The 12,150-nt window shown below is 44.0% G+C and overlaps 1 protein-coding gene across 4 annotated transcripts in view; it reads right to left on the reverse strand.

Moving 5' to 3' along the window:
- The window catches only part of NFIB (nuclear factor I B), a 450,766-nt gene that overhangs the window by 413,245 nt on the left and 25,371 nt on the right, over positions 1-12,150 (reverse strand). The gene's annotated exons all lie outside the window — the stretch shown is intronic.

The following is a 12,150-nucleotide window of genomic DNA, read 5'->3' on the forward strand; positions in this document are numbered from 1 at the left end:
GTGCATCTTTATGTTCATATCAATTTATCCAAATGCATTTTTCTGTCTGTCTTTTTTCCCCCCTCCTTAACCAGTAGTGTTTCGCATGCTTAGATACCAGGGAAGGTTTTTTTTGTCTGAATAAGACAAATCGGTTTTATGAGGCTGAAAGGCATCTTCCAATTTGGGATAATTATTATATTGAAAATTTGCCCTGCATTCAGACGAGCTTTGAGCACATACAAAAACTGCCTTTCTTCCCTTTATGCAGAGCAGGAATTTTTAAAAAGAAATTGTTAGGTAACATTTGTCTTGCTAAGTTTCAGCCAAAATTGGAAAAAGGGCAGAAAACTCAAAATGATCAGTTTGCATTATAGTTATCCCTTTTCAATTAGAATATTCAAAGAAAGTAAATACCTGGCAGAGAAAAGCACTTTTCAGATCTAATGGAAAGAGATATCCTGTCAAAATTTAAGATCTTTTGGGAAATAAACTGGCAATTGACTCACATTGCAGAAGCCAGGCAGTTAGGACCCCATTGAATTAAGTCGCCTCAATGCCTGATGCCCAGCACCCACCCTTTCTCTCCTGGTCCCCCAGCTCCTTAGCAAACTCTCAGGGGGGTGACAACTGGGCGATTCCAACTGGGAAACAGAAAAATCAAAGAACGTAAGTCCCTTGCTGGAACCCATCAGACATGTGACTAAAAAGGAAACCAGACTTCTTCCTTCCTTCCTCCTACACGGCCCACACCTCCCACAGCTAACTCAGCAGCCAGTACCATGGCTTTCCAAGCTAATCAATACTTTCTGCAAACCTTTTACTAAGCAAGAACTCTTAGACTGGATTAAGAAATACATGCAACTTTTTGATTTGCTTATTTTCTATGTCCTTCAACCACAGGATAAAGGATTCTTATGAAGATTTCTAAAACAATGCAAAGAAAAGCAGATCACGTATTTATGTATGTCCTTGTGATCACAACATTTATATAAACTCGTGGATGCCCCACGGGAGCATCTGACTGGGGTCGTATCAGTGGAAGGATAGGCAGAAGCCAAAAATAACAAGAAACAATTGCAGTTTTACAGGTGTTTCATAAAGAATCCTAGAGAGCATGTGCTCAGATGCTGTGTATACCACCTAGACTCCCGAGAAGGTCCTCCAGTTCGCAGAAACATTGCCCTTGACCAGAGGGAGCTACCCAGCCGTGGGCCAATGCCCATTCCGGGAGAGACACTCTTCCAAGGGCTGGCCCGTGCTGCCAACACACATCCAAGATCCTTGCCTCGATTCGGGACAACCATGAAGGGCCATGTGAGTCCCCGAGATCCCCTTGGGATCACCAGAGTCCTTAGCTCAGACTTTATCATAGTTCATCTTTTTTCTCCGCCTGATCCTGTTTCCCACACTCGCTCGCCAATGCTGTTCTCATAGCACCCCCAGTAAAATTCCTGTAAGCAAATCTCTGTCGAAGAAGGAGGATTCAACTTACTATACAGCATGACAGATGACTATTATTTGCAAATATGTGGCTTTCCCTCTCCGTCGGAGTCCTGCATCTCCATACCTGTTGACGTCAGGCTGGACCACGGGACTCACTTTAGCACGGATATGTCAGCTGAAGGGATCAGTGCCACTTCTGAGCATAAGCTTTAAGAGCCATCAGGTGGTTCTACCGTCTTTATTTTCCTTCCATGTGTCATGATAGGAGCATACAGGACTTGTCCTTCAGCCTGGGTTCAGCAATCAAGAGTCCCTAGAACTGAGTCAGAGGTGGCCCACAACTGACACATAATGTGAGTGAAAGTCAATGTTGCTACAGCCGCTGAGATTTGGGGATTAGATGACACTCCGGCACAGCAGTCTAAGCGGGGAGATATGAAAGGAATCAAAGTATAACCTCAAACAATACTTAAAAGAAATTCCTTTCCCACGTCTTGTTACTCTCACTATCTCTAGCATTTAGCACCTGTGAAACCTCTCTTTCCACAGCTGAATTTCAGCTGCCTACCGAAATGTAACTCCATCTCTCCTGAACCCCCGTAAGCAACACAAGGTTAAGAAACGAGGGGAAGAACTCCGAATCTCCTTAGAGGTTAGGGAAGAAGAAGGAACGGAGGGACAAGGAAAGAAAGAGACCCAGCACCAAAAGATGGAATTCCCTTAGCAGGTTGCGGAGGAAGGGGGGAAGGAGTGGAAAAGAGTGCAAACACTTCAAATTTAATACCTTTCCCTTCATTCTTGTTACATACAAAAGAGCGCGGGGGAAACTATGCCAAGAAATATGACCAGACTGATCAAGACCCAAAGGTTAGCAGTACTGAGTAGAGGAATTATTGGGAGATTCTTTCCTCTGTGGAGTTTTCTATAATTGCAAAAGTATTTCTAATGAACACATATCCTTCTGTGCCTTGAAGAAATCAAATACTTTAAGAAGAGAAAAAAATCCCTGAGCCAGGCAACTGCTACCTGTCGTCACCCATCTCTCCAAGCTAACTGACGCAGGTCAGAGAGCAGACCCAGGTGTTAGGGAACAGAGCTGGAGGGAGAGGTTCTCAACAGGGGAATAAAAGTGTGTCTCAACCAAGAAGAGGGACCAAAATGTAAAGCGTCAGGCAACACGGAAGAGCGTGATGTGCCAGGTCAATGATGACCATTAAGCAGGGAATGCGGGCAAGACGAGGAATGAAAGATGCTGCTGAGAGAATGCTGAGGGACCTGGCATGAAGTCCCAGTGATGGGCAGGAGGCCTCCCAAGAATCTACAGCCGGCCCCTCGCATCGTGGCATCCTCCAGACACTCACAGCTTTCTGAATTTGAAAGGGACAAAATGCTGGTGGGATCATCTAGAAGTTTCTCCTTATCTTGTGGAAATGGCTCCTTACCTCGAGGGTTTTGTTTTTTTTTTTTTTCTGTCCTCCAGACACCAGCCAGAAGTTGAATTATTAATTTGTCGGTCCATTTTTTTTTTTAACCCAAAGGTAATAATGAGCTACGACTTCTGTTCTCACTATAAAACCTGCATCCATTTTTTTTTTTTCATGAAGGAGACCCTAAGCTTCCAAATCGTGACGGTGAAGGGATAAATTAATGATGACCTGGTTTCTGAATTCATGTGCTAGGAAGTGTTCATCCCATGCAGTCGTGTCTCAGAATCTCGGGCACTGGGATGGAACTTCGGCTCATTACAGCTGTGTTATCACAACAATGAGTATTCTTACTGATCGAGGGCCCAGACTCAGCTTAGGAGGCCTTCACTTGTTACACCTCTAAGAGATTTGGCCTGCCTCCTACCGATAGGGCTCGAAGTTTGCTGCCCTGTTTCAGGAGACACTGTCATTATTCCACTCCAAATTATCACCCCACACCACGCGAGTGACTAGAATTATAGATTTTGTTTTAGTTTCTGGATTACCAGGAGTAAGTACTGGTGATTGAGGCAGAAGCAGTTTTGCTTGCTAAATATGATTTCAGATTTTTAGAAAGGAAAAGCCATGCTTTTATATAACTCTATCATTAGCTCTTTTAAAAGAGGAAAATCCCTGAACGTATTCCAGTATTAAATTCTCCCACAATGGCATAACCTTAATGCTTAAATCATTTATTTTAAGGCTCTAATAGATTATTAACTAAACACCCTGGGGGCAAAGATGTCATAACCCCTTTCTCTGTTCAACACCGAGAACAGAACTGTCTGTGCTCCTACTCAGCTCAAAGTAGGTATCTGTAAAGGAATCATCCAAGGAATCTTGGATGAATATTGAATCGGGAATGAAAATACGGCTGAATGAGCCTTCCACAGGATGAGGATGTGCTTTAGCGTGTCTGGCACAAATTAAAAAATATGAAAGACTTTCTTTAATCTCCATGTGAGGCTATTTTCCTTCTTCCCTCCTTACTCTTCCCCTTGTAGGTAAAGGTTGTTTCACAATATGGGGAAGGTCTTTTGAGGCAAGAGGATTATTATTTATTTCTCATTAATTAAAATGGCAGAATCAGAGAGGACTAGCTTTTCCTTTGAAGTAGATCAGTTCTTTTAAGTTAGATCAGATTTCACATCAATTAAAGGCCCCATCCCTGAGCATACCTACGGAAATACACCTCTTCTTTCAAACCCTTGAAGGCTTTGGCTAATACATGAGAGATTTTTCTTAAGGGAAGGGGTTTTCTGGTTGTGTCTTTTATTTTAAGAGTTCCTGGTGGGATGTTGGAGCAGAATTTACACCTTCAGCCTTCTGCCCATGGGACAAATGATATTTTTCCACGTTTAAATTCAGTGAAAAACAAAAACAATAAGAACAACAGCAATCCCATTGCTCACAGAAGGAGTTTATGTTCAGGATAATAAATAGCATTCTCATATTTGACCCAACACGTTCGAAGCTCATATTAGGAAACGTATGTTCTGGGCTAATCGTCAGATTTCTCAGTGTCACTTTTGGCTCTTTTATCATAGGACACGTCGAAGACAAATAGCACATGTTTTCTTTTCCACCAACATCATGGAACCAAAAAGGGTCTTTGCGTGGTTGCGGTGTGCAGATGTCCTTCTGAGCCTGGACTCGCTTCCTCGGGACTCTTTGCTTCTAGGCAGGGCAAGGGAGCAGGCTCTTTTCACATGAAGAACGTTACAAAAATAGAATGTTACAAACCTGGCAAAGCAACTGTTCCTAGATTATAGGTCCACGCTTCTGGCTCCTTCCGTTGTGGCTATCAAGATCTCTGCTGCCACTTTTATTTCTGAAGTATTATTTCTCACTTTTCTTTCTTTCTTTATTTCTGCATCCACTCTTTCTCACCCAGTGATTGTACCTTAGCAAAAGCTAAGCGGGCCCCCGAGACTAGCCGAGTCCTTTCCTCTAGGCATAAATCCTACCTGTAGAAGGACAGGTTATTGGCTTGCCTCTCCCGAGTGTTTGTGCCCGAGGCCCTTCAGACTGGCCACTCCCCAGGGGCCCAGGCTCTACCGTCCGGAGAAGCCATCCCCCGGGGGCCTTCCCCACCCACTGCACTCAGTCACTCAGAATCCTCATTAAAGTATGACCACAGCAGAACTGTGTGATTCCTTTTCTTTTTTCAAACCTTGACCGTGCCTCTTACATTTTTGAAAAGCCATTTACCCTACAGACTGGGAACACATTCTTCTTAAACCTTCAATGGGGGAAAATGCTAAAAACCTTCAGATTGCATGGATGTAGTACCTTTTGGTGTGGTTTGTGACACAGACAAAATGACCTGCTCCGTGGGCTTTTCTCTATCCACAGGAGTCCTGTTGACGACCATCTTCCATCTCCCCGTGAAAGAAAATCCTAGGGAGACAGCTGTGGTCCAAGGAAGGCTGCTCTCGCAGGTGGGCTGTACCCACGGCTTGTGGGAAACGAGTCACAGGGCAAATGATGTCAGGCTCATGGGTTCTGGGAGATTCCAGGAGAGGCATACTGAGGTCAAGGCAAAGGGATTTCGTGATCAGCAGAGCGACGCGATGTTTCTGCCAATATCACAGCGGCAGTAGATTGAGAAGAGAATCGGACCTTGTGTGTCTGAGAGCGAGCAAGACACCAATTGTAATCGCTGGACCCTTTGGACGAGTCCAATGCCTAATTTCCTAAATTCTTCAAGAAAGACTGCTTGTCTTTTGAGGGCAAAGCAAACCATTCCAAGCATCGGCTGGGAGCAAAGATGAATCTGTACCTTCTTTCAGGTTTCCAGGTGCAGTACAATTACAAACGAGAAGGTCTGGTTGAATCAAGGTGACCCTAATTATCTTTATTAAAAACACAGATGGGGAAGCAATATAAGCTAGTGTACAAGAAAAGCCTGTTCTTAGACCAGAACTAGTGTTTAAAGACAGACTAAGAGCTTAGAAAATCCCATTATGGGTCTATCCCCCTGTATTTAACTTTTTTCACAGAGTATCTTAAATCTCTCCAGCTCTAATTCAGAAATTATTACGGTGTAGTGGTTAAGGCTCTAATACCACCTAGAGTTTATGCTCCACATCTTCTACTTACTAATTGGGGAATATTGGGCAAGTTACTTAAACTTTGTCAGCCTCCAGTTTCTTCACCTGTAAGATTGGAATAATAAAAAGTGTCTGGTAGAACGGCCGTGAGATTTTTCAAAAGACAATGCATCTAAAGTGCTCGGCTCTGGGCTCAGGAAGCAGAAAGCATATACTGAGCACCCCCTCTGGCTGCTATTATGTAATGTGGATGATTTTTGTTAACTTCAGCAGAAGTGAACCCGTGTGAACTTCCTCATCTTCAGAATCCGTGAGCTCTCCTCTTTCCTTCATATCATCTCAGTTTCTTCTTGTAGTCGCATTGAGGAACCTTGGCACTTTGCTTTTCATGACCCATCCGAGCCCTTTCCATATTTCCTAATAAGTGAGGTACCCACACAATCCCTCTGGCATTCACCGCTCCCCAGGAAAAAAAAAAAGTCTAGTTAGAAACACTTAAGACTTCCCCTCCCAGAGCTGGATTCCTTCCCAAGGGTTTTCCTCTTATCTCAGCCAATGATCACTGGCAGGGAGTTTATTGGGCAGGAAAACATCAACCATGGCATTTCACTTTGTTTCCTGCAAACATAAAATGGCGCACACTCCCCACTTAGCTTATAACACACCTATATGATGCGCCCTGCATCTTTCCTTCTCTGTGAATTGAGGCGCTCATCAAGTCAACACAGCTGGGTTTGTTGTGGCCTTCACAACCCAGCTACACGATGCTCACACACTCAGAGGTACTATATAATAAGTCTGTAAGTCACAAGGTGCCCACAGAGTCATGGGAATCTGCACGTGGGTTGACTTTGCCCCATCTGCATCGCTAGCACGGAATGCCAAATTTTATAGAAAATTACTTTGGGAAGCGGAGCCTTAAGTTATACTCCAGGTACCAAGGTTCCTGTTCTTTGTCTCGTTAGTGGGAAGCAACCTTGCCAGATGTTACTTTGTCCGTGATTATTTCATACTATATTCTTCTGTCAGTGTCACCCAACTGAATTTTGAGAACCCCCCAGGGGCTGAACGTGGGACAAGTGCCAAGGGGCACGTGTGCATAAATAAAGGTCCTTACAAGCAGGGTCATAGGTTCAAGTCGTTTAGGTCAAGGCAGTCCTCGTGGCTCTGCCCACGAGCAGGGCATCAGCTTCTGGGAGGCTGTGTCCCAGAGACTCACTCACTCACGGCACAGAGCCCAGGATCTATAACTGAGATGCTCTGATCTTAAAAAGGGGTTGGAGAAAAGGAGGGAAAGAACAAAAGCCTATTGAACTCCACTGTGTGTCTGAATTTAAAATTTTAGAGACTTTAAAATTCCATCTCATAACCCCTGAGGCCCCTTACATGCGCCTCATAAGAAACCCAACGGAGGACTTCTGTAATGAACTTATATTCATCTTCCACATCCTTCTCATGGAGCGACTGTCCCTCACGTGTGCCTTTAGCCCTGGAAAGTTGTCAAGTACCAAGCCTTAAGCCCTTGGACCCAGAGGTGGTGAGACAGATTTCCCACTGTTTTTCCCCTGGATCCAGTTTGTTTATGTCATTTGTAACTGAAAGAGTCCTAGACAAATAAAAGAGCTATTATATTCATTTTATGAGCAAACAAACCAAGGCTCAGAGAAGAAAATTTTCTTGCCCCCAAAGTGGCAGGGCTGAGATTAAATCCAGATCTTTTTGTCTCCAAAGTGTGTGCTCTTTCTATCCTGATGCCTCCCTAGAAGGTCAGGAGAAGCTGTGGAACTCTTTCCAGATGTCTGAATTCTCTAAGAGTTGAATTATGACTGCAAAACACACAAAAGGTCCACTGTGGGTTTCACATTAGGTTTGAGCCAATATTATCCTGATCAGAAGAGCTTACTAGCAAAAGTCTCTGGAATGGAGGCAACCTGTCTGTGCTGAGTGACTCCAACTTCCCACTCGATAGCTTGGGTGAGCAGGGAGGATAAGGACGAGCAGAACATTAAATTCCAGCTGGAAGACAAGTGGATAAGCTCTCTTTAGAATGAGATGGGCCGGGGCACCTGGGTGGCTCAGTCGTTAAGCGTCTGCCTTCGGCTCAGGTCGTGATCCCAGGGTCCTGGGATCGAGCCCCGCATCGGGCTCCCTGCTCGGCGGGAAGCCTGCTTCTCCCTCTCCCACTCCCCCTGCTTGTGTTCCCGCTCTCGCTGTCTCTCTCTCTCTGTTGAATAAATAAATAAAATCTTTAAAAAAAAAAAAAAAGAATGAGATGGGCCAAATACCTTAAGGATACACCCAAGGACAAACCCAAATGATGAGAAATAGCTCAGGCCATCCCAAGATGCAGATCAAGGATGTAGAGAGGAGTAGGAGATGGATTTCAGAGGAAATCAGGGCATCTGGTTGTTCCAAATCAGAGAAAGTGTGATGGGGTTCTTGGTGGGAGGAGAGTTACCAGTGGTGGGGGATGGGGGGGGGACTCCTAGCTACAGTAGCAAGTCTAAGAATTTTGTCTGCAACCTTGGACAGTACTGGAAATACTCATAGTCATCTTCAATCACTGATTGAAGAAACACTTCAATCACTGATTCATTCATTCACTTCCACAGCAAACATTTATTAGGCACCGACTGTATATATCGGGCTTTGTGCGGAGCACTGGGAATTCTGCAATTAAGATGGAGTTCCTGACTTCAGGGTTGTATAGTTGCAAGCCATGTATGTCAGTCATCGGCAATTGTGTGAGTGTGTGTATGTGTGTGTCTGTGTGTCCGTGTAAGAAAGAGGGAGAGGCAAAGAGAGACACAGAGGGATCTGGGATGTTGATACTGAGGATTTCAGAACCACGAGTAGAGACAAAGTAGAGTCCATGACAAATATTCCTAGAAGGAATAAAGCCTTATTTAACCACACCTGGGTGGGTTAGAAATTCTGATGGCTGGCAGAAGGCCCTGGGGGTGTGGACCAGGATGGTAGCGGTGGAAGGAGGAGGACCCAGCCCAAGGAGAAAAAGAGCTTCTGAAATGGAAGCTGAGAAGATTGTCAAAGACAGTCATGCCCCTTCCCCTCCTGATTCCTTGACTTGAATGTGGCGTTTGCCTTGGGCCCAGTACAGTGCCTGGATCCCGGAGGCCAGGAAGAAGTCAACTCTTAATGGGTAACCAACTGGTCAGTAACATTAGATGTTGCTTCATGGAGTCTAGAAGTGTTTTTCATGTACATTAATTCACCTGATCTTCATAGCAACTTAGAGAGGCAGCTCTGATTCGTGTAATTTTCAGATATGGAAAAATGAGGTTTGTGGAAGAGAATTGACTTGCCTAATATCACGCAGCTATAAACATGGCTGGGGTTGGACCTGTGCCCCCATCTTTTTGGGGCAAAGCTCATCTCTTCCAACTAACTGTACCCGTTACTTCTGCAGCCACCCGGGAGGCTCTGCCCCAGGCACTGGTTGGGAAAAGAGGCTAATTAACAATCAGAGAATTATTCAGGTGGTACAGTTCCTTTTTGAAGAAGAAACCTAGCCTGAAGTCACGATTGCTTTTGACTCACTCAATAATTTGGTTAATGAGCATTTCTGTGAGGAGCAGTGACTCACCAGAGGAGAAGATGTGAAGCTCCAGCGCCCAGCCAGCCACAAAGCCGGGCACACTCAGTTCTGACTCGGTTCTGCAGCCTGCCTGCCTTTCCCGCCAGATCCCACACCCCTCCGCCAGCAGTCATGCTGGTCTGCTTTACATTCCTCCAGCACACGTAGGTCCTACCATGATCGCGGTATAACGGATGATGAAAGAGAGGCCAGGAACTTGCCTAAGGTCACGCAGCAAGTCAGCGGGGCAGTGAGGATTCAGGCTTCATAACCTATGTTCCACCCCCACTGACTTGTCCAAGGAATTAAGTGGGCAAATAGGAGAGAACATTCCAGTGAGAGGCAAGAAGATGTGTTTACCTCACAGTGTTGTGCAAGTGAGACTTGCACGAATTTATATATATACAGAGTAATTAGAACTTGGCTGGTTTAGTTAACGGTAGCCATCATTATTATTCATCAGAGTTCATGTCAAGAACTAGTTCCTTGGGGAAACTTAGGGAGTTCCTGCCATCTGGACCAGTTCCCCTTCTTACACCTTCTTATAAAAAGTCTACTACCCTTTAGAGCACTTACTCCATTTGTTAGTATATACCCTTTGTGATTTGTTTGTTTCATGTTTCTTTTTTGTCTGTATCTCAGTGCCCAGCCCCGGCAAAAACAAACAAACAAACAAAATGAACAAAAACTCCAACTTAATAAGCATTTCTTGAATGAATGGATGAGTGAATGAAACATTCCTTGCCGCCCTGGAGTCCCACATTTTTCTCCTCTCGGTGGGAGGAGAATATTCTTCTTTGTTTCTCTTCATGCCATCTTGGGACTCTCACGCGTTTCCCACAGCTAATCTACATGGTGTTTACAGGTGCCTTCTGAAAACCGCCCACTCCCCAGCTTCTAAACTCAGCTAAGCTATGTCTCTGAAATGTCAGCCTGTCCCTTTAAGTCTCCTTCTCAAAAGCAGCAAGAAATTCAGACAAGGAAAGTTTTCAGTTCCTCTCCTCATCGTGCCAATTGTATAATGAATCTGTGGGATTGAGTTTATTTCCAAATTTAGACCCACTCTGAGCACAATAGGAGCTTCTAAACTCATCCCAGTGGATCTCAAACCCACTTTTGACTTTTAAAGATTACAGATTTTTTTCTGGGTTTTGATGAGTGGTGAGTGGGAACAGAAAGTTCCAGACAACATAGTGGTGTCGTTTCTGCTCATCATGCCTTTTTCCCCTCTTGTTTAGATGTGGTTCTTTAGAAACTGCACTGTCTTTCTGCTCCTATGATTGTACTTGTTAGAGACAAATATTTACCTTGCCTTTCAAAGAAGCTGTTTTATTTCTGGCTGCTCATAAAATGAAGAGGCACGAGTTCCTTCAAACTCACCTTTTTGGCTTTCTTGATACAGAGATTTTCTTAAGAGCCTCATTTCCTGTGTTCTTTGCTCCCTTAATCTTAGCATTTTAGTTTTCTTTCTTTTGAAATCACCTTACTCACCAGAGTAAAAATTGGCTTACTCACTTCAAAGGTTAATTATGAGCATTAGAAATAAGATAATGTAGGGGCACCTGGGTGGCTCAGTCATTAAGCATCTGCCTTCGGCTCAGGTCATGATCCCAGGGTCCTGGGATCGAGCCCCACATCAGGCTCCCTGCTCGGCGGAAGCCTGCTTCTCCCTCTCCCACTCCCCCTGCTTGTGTTCCCTCTCTCACTGTGTCTCTCTCTGTCAAATAAATAAATAAAATCTTAAAAAAAAAAAAAGATAATGTAGAATGGCCATTGTCATTGAAACACACACACACACACACACACACACACACACAAACAACAACAACAACAACAACATGACCTAGCAACTGTTGGAAAGGGAACCCTCTTGCACCACTGGTGGGAATATAAATTGGTGCAGCCACTGTGGAAAACAGTATGGAGGTTCTTCAAAAATTAAAAACAGAACTATCACCTCTAGGACTTGGTGGGGTTGGAGAGGGAGCACTGGGCGCTGCAAGGATGGATGAAGAGGAGATGGACCAGCTCCAGCAGCCACCAAGGGGGCCCCACCAGGGGATCAAAGGGCTTGATTTTTTCAAGGGCCCACCGGGAATGCTACCTGATCGAGAAACTGCAGAGGAAGCTGTAGGCATATCATTACTGAAAACTGTGTCTCTATAAAATATAAATCATTTTTCAGCAACTCTGCTAGAAGTCTAAATTATCTTTCCATTATCTCCATAGAAAAATTGTATTACAGCACTGCTATCATACAGAGACGTAATACAAAATATGCAACCAGATATGAAGAAAAAGGTATTATTGAAACATGCGGGGCCAAACCAAAACATTATGTTCCTTTCCTGGATTTTGTAAGGTTTATTATATACGTCAACAAAAAGTTTGTAATTTGGTATGCTTTCTTTTCTTATACAAAATAACTATTCGTGTTCATACCTAATTTTGTACTTGTAAAATTTTATTCTATTAACACGATTATTTTTTTTTACAAAGGGTCTCCAAACCGTGTAAGCTTCAGATCCTACAAACTGAAGGCACCAGACTTCCCATTTTCTATTACTGTTAACCTACGTCTTTGCATTTTTATTTTGATCATTTTCTCTGC

The sequence above is a fragment of the Neomonachus schauinslandi genome, chromosome 13 (assembly GCF_002201575.2).
Source record: "Neomonachus schauinslandi chromosome 13, ASM220157v2, whole genome shotgun sequence".
In the NCBI taxonomy this organism is placed as follows: domain Eukaryota; kingdom Metazoa; phylum Chordata; class Mammalia; order Carnivora; family Phocidae; genus Neomonachus; species Neomonachus schauinslandi.